We start from the raw sequence: 24,657 nt of genomic DNA, 5'->3' as shown, positions 1-24,657 counted from the left end.
TTACTGAACTGGAGGGTAAAGAGGAAGAACAGTGAAAAATGTCAGAGATTTTAAGTCTAGATGAATTGGAGAATGATAGTATCATCAACAGAAATAGAGTTACAAAAAACAAAAAAATATTAATATAACTTTAAGTACACATGAATAGGAGAATAATGGTATTATTACTGGAAAGAGGCTAACAGGAATTTGAAAACAAACATAATCTCACTTCTTTGCAGAAGTGTGGGCCTACATAAGTGTAATATTGCATATATTGTCACAGCCAGTTGATATGCTGGATAGTTTTGCTGAACTATTTCCCAGCCCTTCCTCCTTTTTCTTCCCTTTCGATTTAGTTGCTCCTTCCTTCCTCCCTCCTTCCCTCCCTCCCTTCCTTCAAAAGAATGCCTTGCTAGTGTGACAGAGGCTGGCACATAAGAAAAGTGCCAGGCTGAAGAGTGTGTGAAACTGATCACCTCGAAGGGGGAGGGCCCCAGGAGTTGGGAATCTGGTGGAGGAGAAGACTTTGACTAGGAGAGGAGTTGGGCTATCAATCCTGAGAAGCCAAAGAGAGAAGGTTGACAAAGACTTTCTCCTGAGGTTACTCACTTTTTCCTGTCTGTGACTGGAAATTTTCCCCACCCCCCAATATTTCCCAATTGAAAAGACTATTGAAGAGGAAACCTGAGAAAGACATTTTAAATCTCTGTTCAACTTTACTTTAGCTCCTGTTGCCCTGAGTCTGAACTGTGGCCAAGGGGCCAAACACAGGGTGAGTCAACCTGACTTTCTCTCAGGGGGCTCAGGCTGCCAAGGCCTAAGTTCCCCCCAAACTTGAGGAGGGAGGGGAAAGAGTTTAGATAGAGACAGGGACCCCCTTTTCCCCACTTTCCTATCCCATTCTTTCCCTGCTAGTTATTTCTTTGTATTATCCTGCTTGAGTTGACATTAAAATAGTTATCTTTTCCCCAAGCTCTGAATCAATTGTTAGTGAACAGATCAAGGGGAGACCCTTTGGTCTTGAGTAGTGGAGGGGGGACAAGAGGGACAGAAGAATCTGGGAGAGCAGCCTTAGCTAAGGAGGGAAGGCAGAAGGGGGAAAACTTCAAACCTCCTCTCCTCTCTCTGAGCCAACCTTAAACATCAGCTGTCTTGAGAAGGGAAGTCTCTGTCTCTCTCCCTTTATACTGAAAGACTAAACCCCTCAGGCACAACTAAACAACCCCTCAAATACTCTGGGAAGGGAAGAGGCAGGGATATTTAGAAATGAAACTGATGTAAAAACACTAGTAAATAAATTAAAACAGAAAGGGAAAAGTATAAGTTTATTCAAGTACAATTTGTTAAACCAATATCATGATGTTGCTGAATTCACTAGAGTAACTGGCTAGCTGAGGAAGTCTTCATGGAGATAACATCATGTTTCATTTTTTAAAGTGGAAAATAAGACACATAAGAGGCAAAATAGGACATGATGAGATGAATAGAAGATTGTAATCCAGCTAAGGGCAATGGTTGATATGAAAACTAGAAGTCAGAACCATAGGCTCAATCGATCTTTAGAGATTATTTAGTCTAACCTCTTCAGTCTACAGATGAAGAAACTGAAGAACAGAGAATCAATAGGACTTGAAAACAATGATCTTCCCTTGGTTATAATAATAAATCTTTTTTTCATTTCAGGAACTTTTGTTGTATTCCCCCTCCCCCATTATTATAGCACTTTACCCATCCTATCTTGTATCATAAACATATGTTCACATTTCTTATCTGCTCGCCGTGCTCTCTAAGAGAAGAGATGGTACTTTATATTTGGATCTTCACAGATCTCTGCACACTTTGGTATGTGACAAATATTTATTGAATAAAGTAAACAAAAATTGGGCATTCTGTAATTGCCTTAAGTTTGTAGTTGTAATTATACTTTGGTCTCTGTAGATGATGGTAGCCACAAGATTTGCCATCTTTTGCCTCATTTGCTTTTATTTTAGGGACTGGGACAGAGAGGCACAGCTTTTCTTTTTCATTCCTGATGGTGAAGCTCTAGATTTGGGGCCTTTCCAGTTTTTCCATTACCCTTTTTAGAATGCTGGGCCAAGGCTTGGATTTTTTTCAGGCCCATTTAATGCACTCAGCTGCAACCCCCCTCCCCCTCCCCCGCAGGTTTGATTTTTATTATGAATTAAGGTTCCATCCAAATCCAAATAAAGAACTTCAGAGCAAATTAAAGCTGAATTTCACTCAGCTCTAGTGAAGCAATTCATGAAAGACTATATGTGATTTCTTCCAGTTTCATTTCTACCTAGTTTCACATATTGGAAGATGACCAATGACCAACATGACTTAGTTTACAATACCTAATCTTAAAAAGAAAAATTGTTCAATCATAAGGAAACCCAAAAGAAGGCTTTGTTTTACTAAATGCTAGCTGAAAAGGATGAGAAAATTAGCATCTATTAGAGAAAAAAAAAACCTACCATCATGCTTGCCTTCGTTCCTTAAAAGGGATGTTAGTTGGCATTAGCATGATTTCATCTTTCATTTCAAGCTTTCATATCATAAAGGACTATACAGAATGAGCCTCTTCTTTGTCTCAGAGAAGACTTGGAATGAATTTGAGCCTGAGTAAAGACTACAGAAATACATCACTCAAAACCTTGCTCTAGTTTCCTTAAAAATTGAACTACTATCTTATATGATGGTGGGAGGGAGGAAATAAATTTAACCATGACAGAAGCTCTCCATTTCTTCAAATCTCTGAATAATCAGCCTATTACCAGTATTTCTCCTGTCTTCTGGCACTATCACACTCCTAGGAACTCCCATTTTGTCATTTTCACAGTTTTTTCTCCTTATTCAAAGGTTTTACTCTAGTACATCAACAGAATTAAAGCAGTGCTTGGTATGAGGGAGGCATGCCAAAAGGAACCAGGAAAGAGGTGCTCAAGTTCTCCTCTCAGCACTTATATTTCTGTCTCTTCTAGCTGTGAATTATGCAAATAGCTCTGAAATACCTTTTCTGCTTTCTGTTCCTCTTTCTCTTTTCTTTTTGGTCCCCTTTCTTTATTACATTTCAAAAAATACTCATTAATTACCTACTACTTGTGATAGATGTAGAAAATAGGAAGATTTTTTTTTAAAATGACAATTCCTGCCTTCAAGGAGTTTATACTCTACAATTTTTTCTTGAGGTGAAAAGAAATGACATCTTGAAAAGTATAACACAAAGTAGGTTGTGATGGCAATAAGAGAGAAATCTGGACAACACATTTTAAGAACTGTTAAGAAGAAAGAAAATGTTTTTTAGCTTTCTCCTTTATCCTTGTGATTTTTACTACAGAATGTGATATACTCCATATAAGTTTAGATTTGGAGTCAGAGAACATGTTTTCAAATATCTGTGCTATTTACTACCTGGGCAAGTCCCTTAAATGCTCTAGGCTTTAGCTTCTGAATCTATAAAATGAGATTAAATGATAAGATTGGATTAAATGATATCCATGGTTCCTTCCAACTCTAAATTTTAGGATCTCTAGTTGGCTTCACAAGGAATCCTCCTACCCTGCCCTTGGAGGTTGGCCATTTTCTTTCTTCTTTCTTCTTCTTCTTCTTCTTCTTCTTTTTTTTGCCTAGTTATTTTCTACTTTAGTTCTGGAGACTGTCACCAGGTGGTAGTGGTGGTAGTGGTGATATAGTAAGCTACAAATATAGTAGCCCCAACTGTCCCATAGCTGATATTATGTTAGCCTGAAGGCTTGCAGAGGAATTAATGACCCTTATCGAGGGGCAAGCCACATTTTGATAATCTCGAGAGAATCTCTGAAGAGCAATAAAACAAGCCTAGAGATCATTATTGAGAGAAATGCCTAAAGTAAATGCAATCTATCACATCAGGATTTGAGGCAAAATTGACAAGTGTATTACATAAGCATCATGAAAGGTTTTTCCTCTAAAAATGGGCAGACTTAGTTAGGTTTTAAAATTAGTTTTTATTCACTTTCTTTTGCTTTTTAATTTTATAAAAGCTCTAAAGATATTGGCATGAATATTCATTAAATACTATTTACCTTCATTTACAAGTTAGTATTTAGGAAAATACCATTTAAAGTAAAATGCAATAGAAATTATCATCACCTATATATGCATGAATGTGGTAGTAATAGGATTTTAATTCATTAAATAACATTTATTAAGCACTTGCAGTATACACAGCTTCAGAGAAAGAGAGTTCAAAGAATCCCCACTGAGTTTACAGTTTAGTTGCTTCCAACTGACAATCTATCTTATCCATAAAATGACAGAATTTGTAAATTGGAAAAGACTTTGGAAGACATTTCCCTCTGCTGCCTCGGACTCAGCTCTCTGGGTTGGGGGGGGGATGGGTCCTGGGACCTTCCTTCTGCCTACCCTGTAGGTCCGAGTGATCTCGGGTTCTGGCTTTTGGGGGGGGGCGTACCTTTTGATCCAGGTCCAGGAGGAGGATTCCCGGGGTCTATGCTGTTGTTCGTTTTGAATTTCGGTGCCCTAGGAGCATATAGTTTGAGTCTGGTAGGGAAGGGTTTCTGGAGATCTGAACTTTAGCTTTCTCTAAGCCGCCATCTTGACCAGAAGTCTTCGGAAGACATTTCCAACACTTGAACAAAAATCCTTCCTATAGCAATCTTTTATTTATCCTTTGCTTGAAGATTTCTAGTAAATAAAAATCTATGACTCCTCCAGTAGCCCTATTCGACTTCTAAAAATATCTAATTAATTGTTGGGGTGTTTTCCTGACATCAAGAAAAATCTACAATTTTTACTCTTAATTTTTGTCATACAGAGATAAGTAGAACGAGCCTGATCTCTCTCTCTCTCTCTCTCTCTCTCTCTCTCTCTCTCTCTCTCTCTCTCTCTCTCTCTTTCTCTCTCTCTCTCTAATCCTTACCTTCCATCTTAGAATCAATACTGTACATTAGTTCCAAGGCAGAAGAGTGGTAAGGGCTAGGTAATGAGGATGAAGTGACTTGCCCAGGGTCACACAGCGAGGAAGTGTCTGAGGTTAGATTTTAACCCAGGAACTCTCATCTCTAAGCTTGGCTCTCCATCCACTGAGCCACCCAGCTGCCCCTATGATCTCTCTTCTCTCTGTTAACTCTTCATATATTTCATATAGTAAATGATGAGGCTAGTGATCAAGTCTTCACTCATCTTTTTGCAAAGCTTTAAACATTCCAAGTTCCTTCAACTGATCATCACATGGAATAATCCTAAAGCCTTTTGCCATGCTGGTCACCCTTACCTGAACATTCTGCAGTTTATGAATATTCTTCCTAGATTGTGGCATCTGGAACTAAACTCAAGAGTCCTGATATAGCCTAATGAAAAAAGGTACTATTGTTGAGTCGTTTCAGTTGTGCCCAGCTCTTTGTGACCCCATTTGGAATAGTTTGTTGCCATTCCCTTCTCCAGCTCATTTGGCAGATGAGGAAACTGAGGCAAACAGGGTTAAGTGATTTGCCCAAGGTCAAAGAGCTAGTAAATATCTCAGGTGAAATTTGAACTCAGAAAAATAAATCTTCCTGACTTCAGGTATAAATTTCATCATGTGGTCTTCAAGCTCCAGGTGATAAACTTTTCCCAACTTAACCAACTTCCTGCCCCATGCTTGAAATTTTACTAACTTCATAGAACTTGCTCAAATGTCTACTCAGCAAGCATAGGTCTTCTGAATCCCAGAATCACCTCCATGTAAAGATAAGGCCATTACTGTAATCAGACACCAGTGGAAGGAAATTATTATTGTTAATCACAATAACAAACACAGTGCTGTTCAATTTTCAAAGCACTTTCACATACCTCATTTCTTTTGATCCTGTTGAATGAAAGGGCCATTCTCCAAAGCTGCCTCAGGTCTCAGCTTGTCTCTAGCTCTTAAAGCTTTGGGCACCTCAAGCATGCTCCCTCTCCCTCTCCCTCTCAGGCCCAGGCATCTCAGCCCTAGCTTCTTTGTTCAGAGAGGTATGTTAATTGCCTCTTGCTGCTAGAACTAAATTACTTCTCCAGTGCCTTGCCAAACGGAAACCTGGCCTGCAGCTCCTTTGGCTCAAGTCCTCATACTTCCTCTACACTCCCTTTTTTTCTGCTTAGGTTTTAAAATTCCCCATCAGTCTTTCCCCCTTTGTCCAAAGGAAAAGAGAGAAAAGTCGCTTATCTCATAATTCCTGGGTATTTTTCTCCCCTCTGTCCCAATGCCTTTGGTTTTCATTTAGGGGTTACTTGGGTTTACTAAGCTACTAACCTAGTTGGAATTTATTCTCCTTTCTTCTATGAATCTCACCTTTGTTTATTAATATAATAAACATTCATTTACTTTTAAAGAAAAATTTTACTGATAACTTTTGGTTTTACATTGCCTATATTTCCCAGTATATTCTTCCCTCCTGCCTGTCTCATTAATTTCAGCTATCACTTTCAGCAAATAATAAGAGGTTTAAAAAAATTCAGCAAAACTATTCAATATATTAAAAAATGTCTGATGCTATATTCACTGTTTCATATCCATGGTAGTGGAAGATGATCCTTTCTCTTTTCTCTTCTTTCTGATCAAGCTTATTCATTATCATTTCACTAAACTTAGTTTTGATATTTTTCAGCAAACATTTATTTAAGGGCCTACTATGTACCTACACTAGGCTAGATAATGGGGAGATACATAGTTTTGGATAAGACAGTCACTGCCTTCAAAAAGTTTATAATATAGTATGTTATTTACTGCTCTCTCATAAAGATGATTTAATTAACATACATCAGTAGTCTATAAATGTACTTTTTACATCTTTTTCAGTAAAGAAATAAGAAAGTAGCTTTGCCTCATTTTGCTTTTCTAGTGAATATTATACATAATATATGAACATAAAACATATCCTCATAAACCTTTTGACAATAAAGACAGTAACTTTCTTCCATTTCCTCTATATTGCTAGCCTAAGGAGTGAGGAGGGGTGTTGTCATTAAGGAACTACAGTCAAATTTATCAACAAGATTTTAGATCAGGAAGAAATTTAAAACTATTCTAGTTTGCTCCTTTCTGTTTATACCTGAAGCTGAGCGAGGGTATGTGACTTTTCTAAGGTCATATCACTCACTGATCAAGTGGCAGAGACAGGATTTGAGGCAGGTACTTTTACAGCATAGACAAGATTGGGACATCCTGGAAGGTCCATTGGGATTTCCTTTTTGTGACCAGAAGACTATTCCTCTGGAACAATGAGGAGCTATACTTAGAAAATTGTGATTGAGCAATACTAGTGATACTATACTACAGAAAAAAGAATCTCTTTCTCATTTGAGATAAGGTTCTTAGTAAACAAGTATATAGAAACTATCATTCCAAACCAACACTGTTATTTATTTCATTTTGTGTGTGTGTGAGAGAGAAGAGAGAGACAGAGACAGAGACAGAGACAGAGACAGAGACAGAGACAGAGACAGAGAGACATTTGACTGTTGAGGACTCACCCTGACTTGGAGATTCTCCACATAATGAGTGATTGATATTTTGTCACTTGGTCTTTTACTACAAAAACCAGCCTATCCCATCCCAAGTCACTTTAATGTCTATAAGTCCTGCAAATTAGAATATTGTTGTTCAAGTATTTGAGTCCCTTCTGCCTATGGCCCCATTTGAGGTTTTTCTTGGCCAAGATATTGGAGTGGCTTATTATTTCCTTCTCCACTCATTTCACAGATGAGAAAACTGAGGCAAAGTAGGGTTAAGTGACTTGTCAAATATAAATATATACAAGTCAAATAAAATAGGGTCACTCAACTAGAAATGTCTAAAGCCAGATTTGAACACAAGAAGATGATTCTTCCTGACTCTAGGCCCAATATTCTATCCACTGTGCCACCAGCTGCCCTAAATTAGCATATGGAGATTGATAAATAGATCTACAATGGTTTGATTCCAAGGGATTCCTTCAGCTGCAGGCAACAATTTGAATTTTAGGTTAAAAAGCATATTATTCTAGTTTCAAAGTAACCTGTGTATATGCCCAAGCTATATGGAAAAGAAATCCCACATGCAGGACTGTGTGCTTCTGCTTATGTAACAATTGATAAGGTACCTGAAGAAATGAATCTCTGATAAACTAATACCAGCTGACATTTATATGGCTCTTTAAGGTTTCCAAGTCACATTCCATATCTGTAGTACATGAGAACCTTATGAAAAAAAACAATCAAAAAACAACCTTGTAAAGTCCATAATAAAGGTATTATTACACTCTGCGAGGACCTTGGTCACCTCTCTCACCTGCTAAATGAAGAGGCCAAAGAAAAACTGGCAGTAATTGCCAAAAGCCCATTTTCCCCACTAGCAGGGAATTTGATCATCAAGGAGCCACCCATCTCCTAGTGCCTCTCCCTCCAGTATGTATCAGCTTCTGTCCTCAAACCTTGACCTTCATACCTGACTCGGGCTCCCTCTGACCTCCTCACCAATGTCTGGTCCTGCTTGACCCTGATAAGACCCCCCCCCCCAAACCACCAGGTTTTATAGATTACAGAATCTTCTTTAACTAGGCCCTCAAGCCAGCATGACTGATTTCCATCCTCCCTTAACTGCCTTTCCTATTGTATTTTCCCTCACTAAAGCTGCCTCACTCCTATTGTATTTCCCCTCAAAAAAGCTTTTTCTCTCATCTGACTCCCATCTTGAGCTTTGTTCTCTCTCAGAGTATTCAGTCTCCTCCTTCTACTGCACCCTGGAGCCCTAAACGTCACTCAAACTACATTAAGACACAGCTATTTTGCAGGAAACTGAAACTCATTACGACCATAAAACTAGTATCTGAGTTATTATTTGAACCCAGGAAGGATTCTTCTATTTGCTTTCTTACATTACACTGCTTTTCACACAGTATGTAGCAGAGGTTCTCCTCTCTTTGTGTGCCATGGACCCTTGGACAATCTGGTGAAACTTTGCCAGCCTTACAGCACTATAGAAATGCTAGCTCTTAATTATTTTTATTACTAAATGAAGAGAAGCAAAACTACATTCGGTTAATTGCTGACCTGGATTGAAAAGCTTAGGATTTGTTGAAAACTTTCATTTTCTTTGGTAGGTATAGGAAAGAAAGATAAAATGTTAATTTAGAACCACAAGGGATATGAGAAGCATTCCAGGCCACCTTGCTCACTTTACAGATAAGGCAAGTAAAGTCTAGAGAGGGAAATAATTGACCCAATGTCACATAGGTAGTTAGTTACAGTCAAGATTCACATTAATTTCTCCAACTCTAAATCTGGCAATCTTCCTGTTATAATGTTCCTTCCAATGAATATTAAAATCAGCTTTCAACACTAGGACATGCAACTAAAAACATTACATTCTATATTTATTTGATACACCTTAAGAGTCATGCCAAGTAGTTTAGATAAGTTTCAATAAAATGTGTTAATCTCTTCTCCCCTAAAACACTATGCCCAAATTCTTTTTCTTATACCAAGAATGAGTTCTTATTTTCTTTAAAACATTCATTTATTTCTAGACGTTCATGCCAAGTTCTTGAGTCATTCAAAATCATTTACATTGGCTCTGATTTCTGCCCAGAATAACTTGCCAATAGAGAAACTGTAAATCAATTTGTCTTTACTGCTCTCCAGATGTGCTCTGCCAACAGCCTGTGTTATACGTCCACTGATGTCATGACTCATGAATTGGTTATGGACTTTGTCCTATTCTGAGACAAAGCTAACAAAGAGGGCTTCATACACCTTATGGCTTGCAAAGTCCTTTACAGGCATTATTTCTTTGAAGCTCCAAAACTATCTATTTTAAGAAAGAGCAAAATTCAACTCAATCAAGCATATATTAAGTATCTACTATACACAAAACTTGGGTTAAGCAATGGGGACACAGAAATGTGAACAGGACATTCATTGCCTCTACCCTAAACCCTAAACAAACTTACAATCTACTAGAGAGATAGAAAATGTTTGCAGGTAATTATAATGTAAGTCAGCATGGACAGACATTAAAAAATAAAAGATGAACTCTGGGAGGGGGAATGGAAGAAGGGAGAGAGACAATATGAATTAGGTACCTGGAAAACTTATATGTAAATTTGTTATTGGAATAAAATAAAGATAAAATTTTAAAAATTAAATTAAAATAAAAAACTTTTAAATGATGAGCTGATTTCCTTCTTTTCCTTACTATAAAGTGAATATAATAATAGCACCTACCTTTAGGGTTGTGAACATTAAATGAGATAGTATTTGGAAAGTGCTTTAGTATAGTGACTGGCACAGAATAAGTGCTATATACATAATTGTTTCCTTCCTTGTTGTGACTTTGCACTTAATATATTCTAATTATTTTCTGAAGAGATCAAGTATTCCCTTTCCTTATCAATGCAGGTAACAACTCTTCTAGATCTTCTTAGCCTGAGAGGCTCACTTGCCCTTATCCTTCCATGAATATTCCATAATTTAATCACCCACCTGTCTGAGGGGTTTCCCAGAGATCTTCTGATGTTGTAAGGCTACCTTTGTAGTACTATCTCATTTAAAGTTCACAACCCTAGAAAGTAGGCACTATTTTGATATTCATTTTATCACAAGGAAAGAAAGGAAATTGAGGCCAATGTGTCTTGCCCATAGTCACAGTTAGTAAATGTTCTGAGCCTGGATTTGAACTGGGGTCTTCCTGATAGGATTCCTGATGGGGTGGGGTACAGGTAGAAAAATGCCCTGAAGTGGCCAGAACAAGATGATTAATAACAATAGTGTAACTTTGCCCGAAGTGAAGTGGGAAGGGATACACTGACAGTAATAAAACCATAAGGGTATATCAGTTGACTTTTCCTTTGTTACAAGAAAGGACTTGATGGAGGAAGGGTAAGCATGTTGGAAAATGACTAGCAACAAGGAAAAGACTTCTAAAAAAGCCTTAAAAAACCTCCAAAACCTTATGACTTCTAGTAGTCCCATACCTTCCTAAAATGCCTATGTTATCAAATTAGCTTTGCACACTGGTCAAATATTTGACAGAAATTAGTTTCTTATGCAATAAGTTTTAGGAATACAAAAATATACTAGGATGATATTTATTCCTTTGTTAATTATTTGATTTCCCATAAATTATAAATAATATGTAATCCTATAATTACTTATATTACCAAATCATGATTTCACATTTTTCACTTGTTAATATTTATTGGTTCACATTTTTGTTTTGACAGTAAATATTTAATAATAATATTAATAATAACAATTAATAATAGTAAATATTCTATGTATGAATCACCACTTAATCTCTAGCAATAATTGAGAATTTAGTAGATTATACTAGTGTTTATATTCCCCCTCCCCCTTATTCTAATGATTTTTTTCTTAACTGCCTTCTTCAGGGACTCAAGCACTCAAAAGAATTTTTTTGGTTTGTTTTTGCTTTTAACCTTCATCAAGCCAATAATTTGCTATGAGATCAGAGGACCAAATATAAGCATAATTTAAAATCCACTTAATCTCTAGCAATAACTGAGAATTTAGTAGATTATACTAGTGTTTATATTCCCCTCACCCCTTTATTCTAATTATTTTTTTCTTAATTGCTTTCTTCAGGGACTCAACCACTCAAAATAATTTTTTTGGTTTGCTTTTGTTTTTAACTTTCATCAAGCTTATAATTTGCTATGAGATCAGAGGAGTAAATATAAGCATAATTTAAAATCCATTTGACATGGATTATATGTAGCAACCCATGGAATGGTAGCCAACAGTTAAGTATACCATTAGGCTATGAACAGAAAGATCAATAATAGTTTCAATTTATTTATCATTAATGAACATGGGCTAATAACATTCTAAATATATATTAAATAAACACATAAAGAAGGCTTGAATCCAGTCAACCTCTGTCACTTAATTGTGACCTGAGTCAATTATTTTACTTCTAAGGTTCTTCACCGTTCTAGCAGCCTATAATGCTACTTCCTTGCTACTTTTTACATTAAACAAGTCATGTTATTTTGCTAGTTCCCTTGCAATCAAAAGCACCTTTTTCAATTCTATTCAATTCATCAAACATTTAAGTACTTATAGCCCTGTCAGAAATTGGAGAAGAGATGAAATTTAGTTAAGGCAAAGCCCTTACTCTTAGTGTGCTAACAGCACAAACACAGATATTCATAATATACAGGGTCTGTTTTAATTTAACAAGGTGGGATGAAGCTCACTGATACATATATGGGCAGTCTGTGACTTAAGCCTCCTGAGTCTGGAGGGGTAACCAGCTGAGCAAGCACAGAATCTCAGTGTAAAGTAATTGGATGAGGGAGGTTAGGGGATTAAGATAGGCTTCGGGCAGGATATGGACTTTGAGCTGAGCCTTGATGGAAGTTAGGAAGAAGGACTTTTTCAAGATGGGGGTGAAGAGAGAAGATTCCAGGCAAACAGGCGGCACGGGGATGAGGTCTGGGGTGTATGTGTGTGTACGATGACCCAGTAGATCCCCTGCCCTGATAACCAAGTCCTGGGAAGCTCAACTGACCCTGACAGGGAAGCAAAGTCCTCCTGGTGGGGTAATGACCCAAAGCCTCCTTCGCCTGTGTGAAGAGTCTGAATATCAACCAGCCACCAATTATTCAGATATCTTTCCTCTCCCACTAACATAAATCCCTACCAGGCTCTTCCTTCCTTTCACCTGGTCCTTTTAGACCCTGATAAAGCCCTGAAAAACCCTACCACACTTTACTGCTTGGGGAATGGGTGCCCTCTGCGAAAAGAGCCTCTCACTCCATCCAGGACCCCAGTAGCCTGCCATTTGTCCATTCTTGCTGATATCCTTGTCATGTCTCTCTCCTCAATGGAGCTCTCTTGCTTTCCTGCCTTGTGAGCTCCATGTTTCTCTGTCCTGAGCTTTTGGTACTCTAATCCTTTCTAAGACTGTGCTAAGACAGGAGGGCACAGAAGATGGAATGAAGTGAATGGGGAACAGTGAGTTCTAAAAAGGCTAAAAAGGAGTGTGTCAAAGAAGGAAGGTGAGATCCAAGGAAGTTAGATTCTGAAGACCTTAAAAGGCAAACACCAGGAGTCTCTCTTTTATCCTAGCTAGAGGCCAGCGGGAGCCACCAGAGTTTCTTGAGCAGGGTGGGGGTAACATGGCCAGAAAGAACATGTGCTTTATGAATTTCAAATTTGGGCATCATTGTAGCCTACGATACTCTCAAATGGGGCCAGATCAGATTAAAATGTAATTGAGAAATACTTAATAAAATAAAGAAGTGCAAAAATAATGTTTATATGTGGTTTTCTAGGCCAATATGTGGGCCTGGAGGGATCCTCACCTACAGTTTAATGACCCTTTTTTCTATTTGATTTTGATACCACTGGCTTGGAGGGTGAATTGGAAACTGGAGAGATTAGAGGCAGGGAGATCAATTAGGAGGTTCTTGTAAATGTTTATTGACTGACTGACTATTATAATAGTCAGATTGAAAGGTTATCAGTGCTTGAACTAATATGGGACTGTGTGGCCAGTACTGGGCAATTCACTTCCTTTCTCAATTGGCCCATTTCTATTCTAGGACACCAGTGTACTCTGAAACAATTTTAATTTAGAAAGTTTTTTGGTGATGGTGTTTTTTGGCTTCTATTCCCCATTTCCCCATTTCCCCATTTCCCCCCTAGTTTTGCCCTGTCGGCCAGGAAGCACAAATCTAATCCCTCTCTCTGGTAGAAGCATCTAAAATACTTAATGGCAGCCATCTCCTTCTTTCCCTACCATCCACTCAAGCCTTTCCTTTTCATGGTAAAGTAGCCTCATTTCTTCAACTGGATGTGATCTCCAATTTTCCCCATCTGATCAAGTTGAAAATACACAATGGAAGGGAGTAGGGGAGAACACCAAGTAATTCCTACTGTTGAAATTAGACCCATGTATTCATTTTCAGTGAGAAGTGTGAAATTGGGTGGAAAGGATTTTAAAAATCAAATCCAGTGAATTTTATACTTACAAAATGTAATTCCCACTCATTAGTCATCTCTTTTGAAATATGGGCCCGATGTAATTATTTCCAACCCAGATTTAACAACGGTGGCCAAAGAACATTGTTGTTGCCTTAGATTTTGTTCCTCTTTTCTTTGCTTTCAACTCTCCTGACCTTTCATAGAACCAACTGAGCAACTCATTTCATTATTGTAGCAGAAGTTACCCTCTTTTACTTTTATTTTATTAATAATTAAAATACTTTTTTGTTTTAATGACTTAAGGTTTATGAAGTGCTTTCCTTGAAACAACTAAACAAGATAAAAAATGTAATGTAGTTGAAAGTTGACTGGATTTGGTTTCAGAGAGCCTGGGTTCTCAATCCAGCTCTGCCATTTACTACTTATATAACCATTAAAAAAAAAAAACTTTTTAGAATCTTAGTTTCATAATAATAATAAAACAATAATAACAGCTGATATGTTTATGTCTATTATGTGCCAGGCATTATGTCAAGTGCTTTTTAAAAATATAAATATTATTTTTGCTTCTATGAGGTAAAGTGATCCTCATTTTATGGATGATGAAATGAGGTAAATGGAGTTTAAGTGACCTTCCCAGGATCAGATACTTAGTAAAGGGTCTAAGGCTGCATTTGAACCCAGAACTTCCTGACTTCAGGTCCAGCATTCAATATACTATGCCATCTAGTTCTTTTTAATTTCCCTATCTATAAAATGAGAAAGACTGTACTAGATGGTTTTGAAGTCCCTTCTAAATCTTAAAAAGTCTATAATCCCAATTACCAGTATAACCATCCTTCTACTTCTTCCTTCTAAAACAATAGGATTGAAAGGAAAGAGAGCATAGAAATGGAAGGAGGGAGACAAAGGTATGCTTGTTCCAGAGGCAACTAAACAATATATACCCTTCTATTTTTGTTGTTCAGTGGCTTCAGTCACATCCAACTCTTCAAAACCCTATTTGGGCTTTCCTTGGAGAAGATTCTAGAGTGGTTTGCCGTTTCCTCCTCCAGCTCATTTTACAGATGAGGAGACTGAGGCAAATAGGGTTAAGTGACTTGTTCACGGTCACATAATTAATGTGTTTGAATCCAGAACTCAGAAAGATAAGTTTTCTAGACTCTGGGTTCAATATTCTATGTACAACCCTATCTAGCTGACTTATACCCTTTTACTACAGCTTCTCAACTCTTGCCTCTAGCCTCATTCTTTTTTCTTATCCTAGGACTCAAATCTTTTCCTTTACACTCCTTCCCACTTACCCACCTATCCATAGCTCCATTCCCTGGGAACAGGGGTAGTGACTTTGAGTGGGGATATCTCATTCCCATTACAGAGGGTTCAAACAGAGAGGCAGGAGGGGATATGTTCCTGGCATCCCAAAATGGAACTTTGAATACATTTCCCCAAAGATAGGGATCCCCTCTCCATGGGATTAAGTTCTGTCATGCCTGTAGTACCAGAGTTTAACTATATCAAGGATTAAATCATCTTTGGGGGATTGACTTAGAAAACTAACCACTAATTACAATATTATTTTTATGGGGAAAATTCTCCAAGTAATTCACTTAAAAACTTTTGGAACTTAACTTATTTTACAAGATGGGGACTGCCCGTATATTCTTCTATTAAAATACAAGGTAGTCAAACAAAGGCAATTCAAGCTAGACTAATGGAAATTGTAACATTTTAAATTAAAAACAAATGCCTACTTTTTTTTTAACAGCTAGAAAGATTAAAATAAAAACAATGCAATTTCCGAAAAAATCCCCTTTGATTTATTTTGTTTCAAAGTGAATGTTCACTCATGTATAGAGCAGATATATTTATCCTTCCTAGTGAAAATGATGCATTACTACTTAATACTCATACTCTTTTGGGTGTCCCTGTTCTAATTTAGTCATTTTTGTTACTGCCATTTCTGATAACAAAAACTAGAAAGAAAATCAGATGTTGCTGCTAGTTTTAAGTGGAGAAATAGCAGCCTGACTGTTCAAATGCAGGTTGGTTTTGTCACATAGGGATGAAGTCCAGGGATACAAATGAACTAAGCAAATAATGGCATTAAAAGGTGGAGGGGAGTATGTGGGGGGAGAATTCTTGACTAATAAACTCAATAAACATGATTTATACTTAAGTCTCAGGTGGGAAACACTCACTCATGTATATATATATTGAGTGTGTATGAGAATGAAGGTGGAGGGGAAGAGAGAGAGAGAAAGAGAGAGAGAGACAGAGACAGAGAGACAGAGAGAGAGACAGAGAAAGAGAGAGAGAGACAGAGGCAGAGAGAGATAGAGAGGCAGAGAGAGACAGAGAAAGAGAGACAGAGACAGAGACAGAGAGAGAGACAGAGAAAGAGAGAGACAGAGACAGAGAGGCAGAAAGAGATAGAGAGGCAGAGAGAGACAGAGAAAGAGAGACAGAGACAGAGAGACAGAGAGAGACAGAGACAGAGAGACAGAGACAGAGACAGAGAGACAGAGAGACAGAGAGAGAGGCAGAGGCAGAAACAAACAAAATGTCTGATTATTTTTTCAGTACAAAGATTCTTAATCACATTAAAGTATTCAAACAAAAAAGGAAGGGGGGAATTGAGAATTTTCATTTCCAGAAAATTAAAATAAGTTTCATTCATTTTTACCTCATAGATTATAAATATATATTATTATAACTTCCAGAGATGTTCAACTTAGAACATAGGGAATTGTTCAGGCAATGGGAAGAATATGAATTATGGTTAGAATGGTTCAGATTTTCAAGGATTTTCTGCTTTGTTTTGTTTTTGTTTTTTGGTATGTAATAGTGTATGAAGTCCCAGGAGTCAAAGGAAAGTTGTAGATCTTGGTTTCAAACTGACCCTATCTAGTTAGTTTGGAAAATCACCAGGAATAATGATTCCATCCCCACTCCCCCATTTATTCACAATATAACAGATATACTTGAGCTGTCAAATTTTCTGTTTTCAGACATCTAACAATATTATGGAAAGGTGCTTTAAAAAAAAAGCCTCATCCTCACCAATGACCAATCCTGAGCCATTGATACCCACAGTTTCATGCTAAATTTGTCTCTTTGTTACAGATTTATTTCTCCCAATAAGTATACTATTATTTTTACTGTCTATCCTTCTTGCAGATATTTCTCATTCAAAAGCTACTGGTCAAGATGAGCTGATGAGACGGTCTAGTGTTATTCCTCTAACTAGTCAATCTCTGACTTGGGCATTTGCTGTCCCCCATACCTAGGACACTCTATTCCCCCCCCCCCCATTACACTGTATCTTTCTGTTTGTATTTCTTCATCTCTCCCTTATCTAGTCTTCCTTCAAGTCTCAGCTAATCCCACCTTCTGTAAAAATCTTTCCCTAATTTCTCCTTAGGGCTAGTGCCTTCTGTTCTTCTGCTGATTATCTCCCAGTAATCCTTTGAATCTTATCGACAAAATCCAGCCTTTTATTTCTTTTCTTCTTTTATTTCTACTAGGCTGGTGCAGTCTGAATTTTCTTTGTTATGAAATGGGGAATATCATACTTCTATTGTCTTCCTTGGAATGTTGTAAGGGAAGCACTTTGTAAAAAACCTTTATCCAGGGCACAAAGATAAGGTTATTTTGTGGGAAAGCCTTTGAATTCCTTACTGCTCACTCTTGGGGAAGACACCACATTTTATTGCTCTGTTGGTTCAGTGGGAGATGGAGGTCTTCTACTAACTCTTCCCACCCCCCCACCCCAAATCCTTACCTTCTGTCTTAGAATTCATACTAAGTATTGGTTCCAAGGAAGAAGGGCAGTAAAGGCTAGGTGACTGGGGTTAAGTGACTTGCCCAGGGTCACACAGTGGTCTGAAGTCCTATCTGAACCCCAGGACCTCCCATCTCTAGACCTGGCTCTCAATCCAGAGTCACCTAGCTGTGAAGCTTCACTCACTCCTTAACATCACTTTTTGGAGACAACCTTTCTCTGTTTCTTAGGATTTGAAGTCCATGAGGTAGTCAGGAGTTATAATGGGCAGAAAAGAGTGACAAATAAAGGACAATAATAGCTAACATTTAGATATCAACTTAATTTTGCAAAAAGGGTTTGTATTTATATTAGCTTGGTTGATCGTTATAACACTGATAGTAGGTGAGATCATTATTCCTATTTTATAGATAAGGAAACTGAAATTGAGAGAGGCTACATGACTTGCCCAGAGTCATACAGCTGCTGAGTTTCTGAGGCAGAATTTGAATTCAGAGCTTCCAGACTCCAAATTCATCACATTGCCTTCCAAAAACTTGGACTTTACCTCTACAACATTGGGCTTTGATCAGTGAGATTTTACCTCATCATTTGCCAGAATCAAACCTTCATGCCACTTCTAGCCATTGCCATACCATGCTACCTGCCATCTGGCCATCATCTTTATCCTGCTCCCAATGGAAAATGGGACCCTGCCTCTGGAACACTAGACCCTGCTAGGTACGCTTTTCACGTCACTCCCTATCCATTTCCACCCCATACCACGCATGGTCTGCGCTACCCTCTCTCCTAGCCCCAATCTCTTTCTAGCTCTCCTTTATGTATTTGCTTCCTCATATCAGAATGCAAACTCTTTTAGGGCAGACTGTCTTAATTTCTTGGCCCCATATCCCCACTGTTTAACATAATCTTGGCATACCGCAAGTGCATAATAACTGCTATCTGTCAGTTTATCCATCTATCTGAGTGTCTGTCTCAAGGAATGGTCAACTAAATTACAGATGTGGATATAATGGAATATTACTTACTAAACTGTAAGAAATGATAAATTATGAGAAAATTTTAAATCCCAGTAAGGTTACTATGAATTGTAGATGCAGAATGAAATCAATAGGACCAGGAAAGCAAATATACATGATAACTCTAATGTAGCTGGAAAGACCAAAAATTAAAATAAACACTGTGTTTTTAATAAAGATCGAGTTTAGCTCCATAGAAGAGGCAAGAAAAATGAACTCTTCTGCTTACATTTTCACAAAGGTGGAAGACGATGGATGTGGGATATTTAATAGACCATTGAACAACTGATATGTGGGAAGATTTTGCTGAACTTTTCCCTCTCTCATTTTAAATCTCTGTTCTGAAGAATAGATCCCTGAGTAAAGAAGAGTATGGGTACATGACTGGAAACAAATGTGACTGAAAAAAATATATCATTAAGAAATTTAAAATCTTATGGAGAAAGATGGCAGAAAATTATGAGTGATTGTGTCACATAAAACAGTGAGAAGTGATGAAAGAAAAATAAGATTTAGCCATTAAAAGACATTAGAATTTGGATTAAATTAAAAAACCAATCTTGGTACCAGCAAATTTATGATCAAACATACTTTCCTGCCCTCAGCAGAGAACTGACGGATTATAGGTGTATAATCTTATAAAGACTTTTAGTTATCATTAATCATCCCTGCATTTTAATTGTTTTCTCTTGCTACAAGGAAGTTTCAGTGAATATGGAGAAGGGTAGAAACAGGAAGTAAAGAGGTAAAATACCAAAAAGAAATCAATAAAACATTTTAAGAACAAAGAAAAATAAATTTCCAGAAAGTTTGGCAAGAGACCTAATTAAGCCAGATCATCCAAGAACATTTAGGTACAAACCTACAAATAGAACAACAGATCACAAATAGAAAACATCTGTGAAGATTTGTATAAGAATTTCTTTTCTTTATCAATGACAATGGAATCACTATATTTAGATTCCAATATCATACTCCCTAAAATATCACATGAACAAGCAAAAATGATGATTAGGAAGGGAGCAGGATTTGGCCAAATAAACACAAAGGAAGTTCACGTTAGTCGAATTAGTGTTAAGAGATTGATTCTAAGATATCTGAAAGAGATGACTCCAGATCCTTGGGAGAAAGGATGAACTTTATTTCTGCCAATGGAGGCAATCAGGAAAATACTAATACCTACCAGCCTTTATACTTCCTTTACCATTGCTATACAATCTTTATGAGAATAATCTTCAAATGAATTGAAGCTATTTTTGATGAAAGTATGAGAAGGAAATAGGCAGTTTTTCATAAAAAGTATTCTATAGATTAAATCTTTATAATCATACAATTTACTGAAGGATACAAAGAATAAGACTTCACTGTATTTGCTACTGACAACAAGAAAGTATTTGATTTGGTAGAGCAATAGGGTAACCTTAAAGTCTCTCACACGACTCATGTACAGCAGGTAGAGCAACAGAGATAGCTTTATTTGAACATCCTGATTGTTGATATCAAATCAGACAGGAATCAGGGAGACTTCTGCTTGGCAAAGGTGGTTGCCACAGTCATGGAGGATCCAGAGCCCAACTGTGAGATGGAATAAAAATGGTGAGGCTCTCCAAGTGCTCCTGTTTGTGAATGCCATTGTACTGACTATATCAATGCCTAGAATACTACAGAACCTTCCAAATTTGATCTAAAATAATTCAAAAGCCTATTCAAATAGGAAAAACCAACTGGATAAAAATGGCTATAGTATAAACTATAATATGCAGTTAGAGTGATAATCCATATAGTTTTGGACAGTATCTTGAACAGTTACTGAAGATGGATAATGAACTAGTCCCAGAAAGGATTATGAAGAAAAGGGCTTGCTGGATGGCATTTGGGATCATAGGTAATGTTCTTACCCATAACATCTCTCGTAAACAAGTCCATTTTTGTGACATCAACATTCTTACAGTGATGTCTGGCTATGAATCATGGAATAACATAAAATTCAAAGAATTAAAAGTTGTAGGCCATCCAAGGGGCAATGGAGAGACTCATAGAGGAGGTGAATATTACATATTACCAACTAAGAAAAAATTTGAAAAAGCAGCATAAAGGATATCATCATAGAGATGCATGCTAGGTAGCAAGGGCAGGGAATAACTGCTATATCAACCACGTCCTACCACCAGGCAGGGATGGGAAATCAATTCACCTAAGTCCATATAATGAGGTAGGTACTGTGCTAAGATACTGAAGATATAAAGATAAGCAAAAGGAAAGGAGCAAGAAAACAATCCTTAGAAGCTCACAGTTCAATAAGGGAGACAATGTGCAAACAAATATATACAAACTATATATATATATATATATATGCATATATATAATGTATATATATGCACACATATACATAAAATAAATTAGAATGTGTAAACATATAAGAACTATATATGTATATATTTATATGCACACACACAAAATAAATTAGAGATAATTAATCAGAGAGAAAACACTATTATTAGGGAGATTGGGAAAGACTTCTTGCAGAATGTGGGGTTTTAGCTGAGACTTGAATGAAGCCAAGGACGTCATGAGATGAAAATGAGGAGGGAGGGCATTCCAGGCATGATGGACAATGTGAAAATGCTCATAGTTGGAAAATGGACTATCTCATGGGAGATCTTTAAGTAATTCAATACTTTTAAGCGACATAACTAAGTAGAGCAGAGGATGAAGGGTTGAACCTGGAATCAGGAAGACACAAGTTCACTCCAGCCTCAAACACTTAAGAGGAAAATCACTTTGATTTATTTATCTGCTTCACTTTCATCATCTGTAAAATAGCGATAATATTCCCTGGGTTGTGAGAATAAAATGAGAAACTTGTAAAGTGCTTTGTAAGCATTAAAAAAGCTACATAAATGCTAGCTTTTATTGTTTTCTTATTATTCAGGAGGCAGAGTTGTAGCATAAAAATATGCCAGATTTGGGGTCTACAAAACCTGGGGTCAAATATTACCTGTGTGACTTTGGCCAATTCACTTAACCTCCATGAATGTTTTCTCACCTCTATGATAGGGATAATAACATTCAGCAGGATTGTGGGGAGGATAAAAATGAATTAATATTTTTCATGAAAAGCATTTTGCAAATCTTAACATGCTTTACATTGACAATGATGATGATGGTGGTGCCTGCAATTAGAAAAGGCTTCAAGGAAAAAATGGTGCCCAAATCAAATGTTGAAGGCTGGGAAAGATTCTGATAGGTTAAGGGAAAAAAGGAAGATATTCTAGGATTTAGGAGACAAGGTAAACTTGAGTGTAGCAACATGCAAGGCATATTTATGGAGCATCAAAGCACTAGTTGAATTAAAACACAAGGTTATATACTGGAGCAGAATGAGAAAATAAAGTGGGATATGTAGGATGCAGACTGGTTTATCAAGGACTCAGAAGGTCAGGCATGGGAAGCTGGATTTGCTGTGATAGGAAATGTGTAGTCAATGTGGGTTTTTGAGCAAGGGTTAGGTAGAGGAGAGCAATGACATGAAAATGTCTTAGGCAGATTAATTTGGCAGTAGTCTGTAGGTGAATGAATGTGAATGAGGAAACACTAGAGTCAGAGCCAACACCTAGGATGAGCTGTCAACAGAATGGGAAGTGATAAATGTACTATTCTTGCTGGCCCTGCCAAGGAGTAAAGCCAAGAATATTCCGTGATAGAGCTTGAAGCATCCCCTACTTAGGGGAAGGGGGTGGGCACAGAAGAAAGGATGAGATGTTCTTTGTAGTGGCCCAGGAGGATCGATTAGATTGGGAAATGATCTAGAGTTGGTATGTGGAGATATAAGGTACTCAATTGAGGGACTATAATTGGAAAAGTGTCCAGAATGGAAATATTGGGTACCAGGATAAAATACTATCTGAGGGGGCAAACAATCCACCTACAAGCTCTTAACACCATAGACAAGAGGCTGATTCAACAAAGAATTCCCATAATTTGCTGCACTTGGTTTTCTTTAGGGATGTGTTTCCTCTTTAAAGCTAGACCTAAATTAATTTTATCTAGAAATCCCCTACATTGCTTCCCCCATTACACTCCAAGGAGGGTATCCAAGCTATAGCAGGTCATGTTCAGACTAAGTTTGTGGTAACAAGAACAGTACATAATAGGTGAATCTAGCAGAAATTTTAAAGGAAAAATTAATGAGAATGATTATCTGAATATCTGAGGAACAATGAAAAAAGTATAAATCAAAAAGGAATAAAAGGCCAACTTCCACAAACTGACAAGGAATAATGATCTGAATTTTCTAGATATTGCCCTCTGGTCAATCATGCACATGCTATGCGGAGGGAGACCCATGTTAGGAGTGCCAGGAATTCATTGCTTTATCACCTCTGTCCTTAGACTCTTAGCTTTCTTCAAAGCACAGCTAACTTTTAACCTCCTATAGAAAGGCAGCTGGTAGAAAAGTGAATAGAATGCTGGGTCTAGAGTTAGGAAGACTTGAATTAAAATCTAGCCACAGACGTTTAGTGGTTGCTGTGTGACCCTGGGCAAATAATTTAATTTTATTTCCCTTAGTTTCCTCAACTCTAAAATGGGGCTAGTAATAGGCTCTGTGCCTGGAACATAATAGCTGCTATATAAATGCTTCTCTCCCTCTACTAGGCCTTTCTAGTTCTCTCATTCTGAGTAAATATGTCTTATATGTTGTTGTCAGTGTGCATGTTTCCCATGAATAGAATGTAGGATCCTGGAGGGAAGTGACTTTCGTTTTTTTTTTTTGCATCCCCAGTGCCTAGCTCTGATACACAGAAGTTATTTAATACATATTTTAATGAATAAATGAATGTTCCATCTGAAGCTCAATTGTAGTTTGGAGAAGAAAAATGGCTACACACATAGGAATAAAAGAAATCTTCCAAGCACCAGATCATCACAGAGGCTGTTTGAGGTGCCCATTTAAGGGTAATTTTCTGCTATGAATAAAGCAAAATTCACTTCTAAGCAATTAACTTCTGGCAGTTGATTTCACAAGGGTGAATGGTCTACTCAAATGGTTGATTCTTAATATGAGGACCAAAAGAAAGAATCAGTTGTATTATTCTGCCAGACTTTTCCAGCATGTAAGGGCTCCTCAGCATCATATCAGAAATAGTGTTTCATATCAGGATGGTTTGGCCTTTTGAGTAATAGAGATAGCATTGGACAGTGGGACAGAATAACAGATTTGACAGGAAAGCCAGGTTCTATGACCATCCAATCATCACCGAGCTTTAATTTTGTGGGAATGCCATATGATATTTGGGTCACTGCTATTATTCACTTGATATATCTGTGACTTTTGTCATTCAATATGATTTTTGTATCATCTGAAGATTTGATAATTACACCATCCATGTCTTTAATTATACTTCCTTATATAACATCTAAAATGTACTTCAAAATAGATACTACCATAGAAGTGAAAAATATTGATATTAATTTAAAACAAATACAAAAATTATGGAATCCCTGAATTAAGTGAAACCTGGTTTAAGTATGGGCATCTGCCAAGGCTCTTTCCTTAGACTTCTCTATCTAGATTTTCTCCTGTGGTGACCTTATCCAGTTGGTGCCTTCAATTTTTTTATCACCTCTATGCAGAGGACATACAGGTCCATATCCAGACCTGACCTCTACCTAGAAGTTCCATTGACAACTCAAACTCAATATGTCCCAAACTAAACACATCATCTCATTACCCAAAATATTATTCTTCCAAGACTACAACTTAAAAAAACCAACCCAAGACAAAAGCTAATCACCAAAGAAATCTCATAAGTACATCCTAAAAGAGATAAGTTGGAGGAGCAGATGTGATCTAGGAAAGGTAGTGACATGTTGAGCTCAGTGTTCTGCCAGGCTGAAAATGCCAACACAGCTAAAGGA

General features: G+C 37.3%; 1 protein-coding gene across 4 annotated transcripts in view; it reads right to left on the bottom strand.

Moving 5' to 3' along the window:
• The window catches only part of SPATS2L (spermatogenesis associated serine rich 2 like), a 244,050-nt gene that overhangs the window by 144,405 nt on the left and 74,988 nt on the right, over window positions 1–24,657 (bottom strand). Inside the window, exon 1 of one of the 4 annotated variants that reach the window (XM_007494585.3) lies at window positions 5,818–5,982. The exons of the other annotated variants lie outside the window; for them this stretch is intronic. The gene's annotated coding sequence lies outside the window, so the exon portion shown is untranslated. Of the gene's footprint in view, window positions 1–5,817; window positions 5,983–24,657 lie in introns of those variants that run through there. 4 annotated transcript variants of the gene reach the window in all.

This window comes from Monodelphis domestica, chromosome 4 (assembly GCF_027887165.1).
Source record: "Monodelphis domestica isolate mMonDom1 chromosome 4, mMonDom1.pri, whole genome shotgun sequence".
NCBI lineage: Eukaryota > Metazoa > Chordata > Mammalia > Didelphimorphia > Didelphidae > Monodelphis > Monodelphis domestica.
Note: the sequence above shows the minus strand (reverse complement) of the source record. Positions and strands in the feature narration are given on the sequence as shown.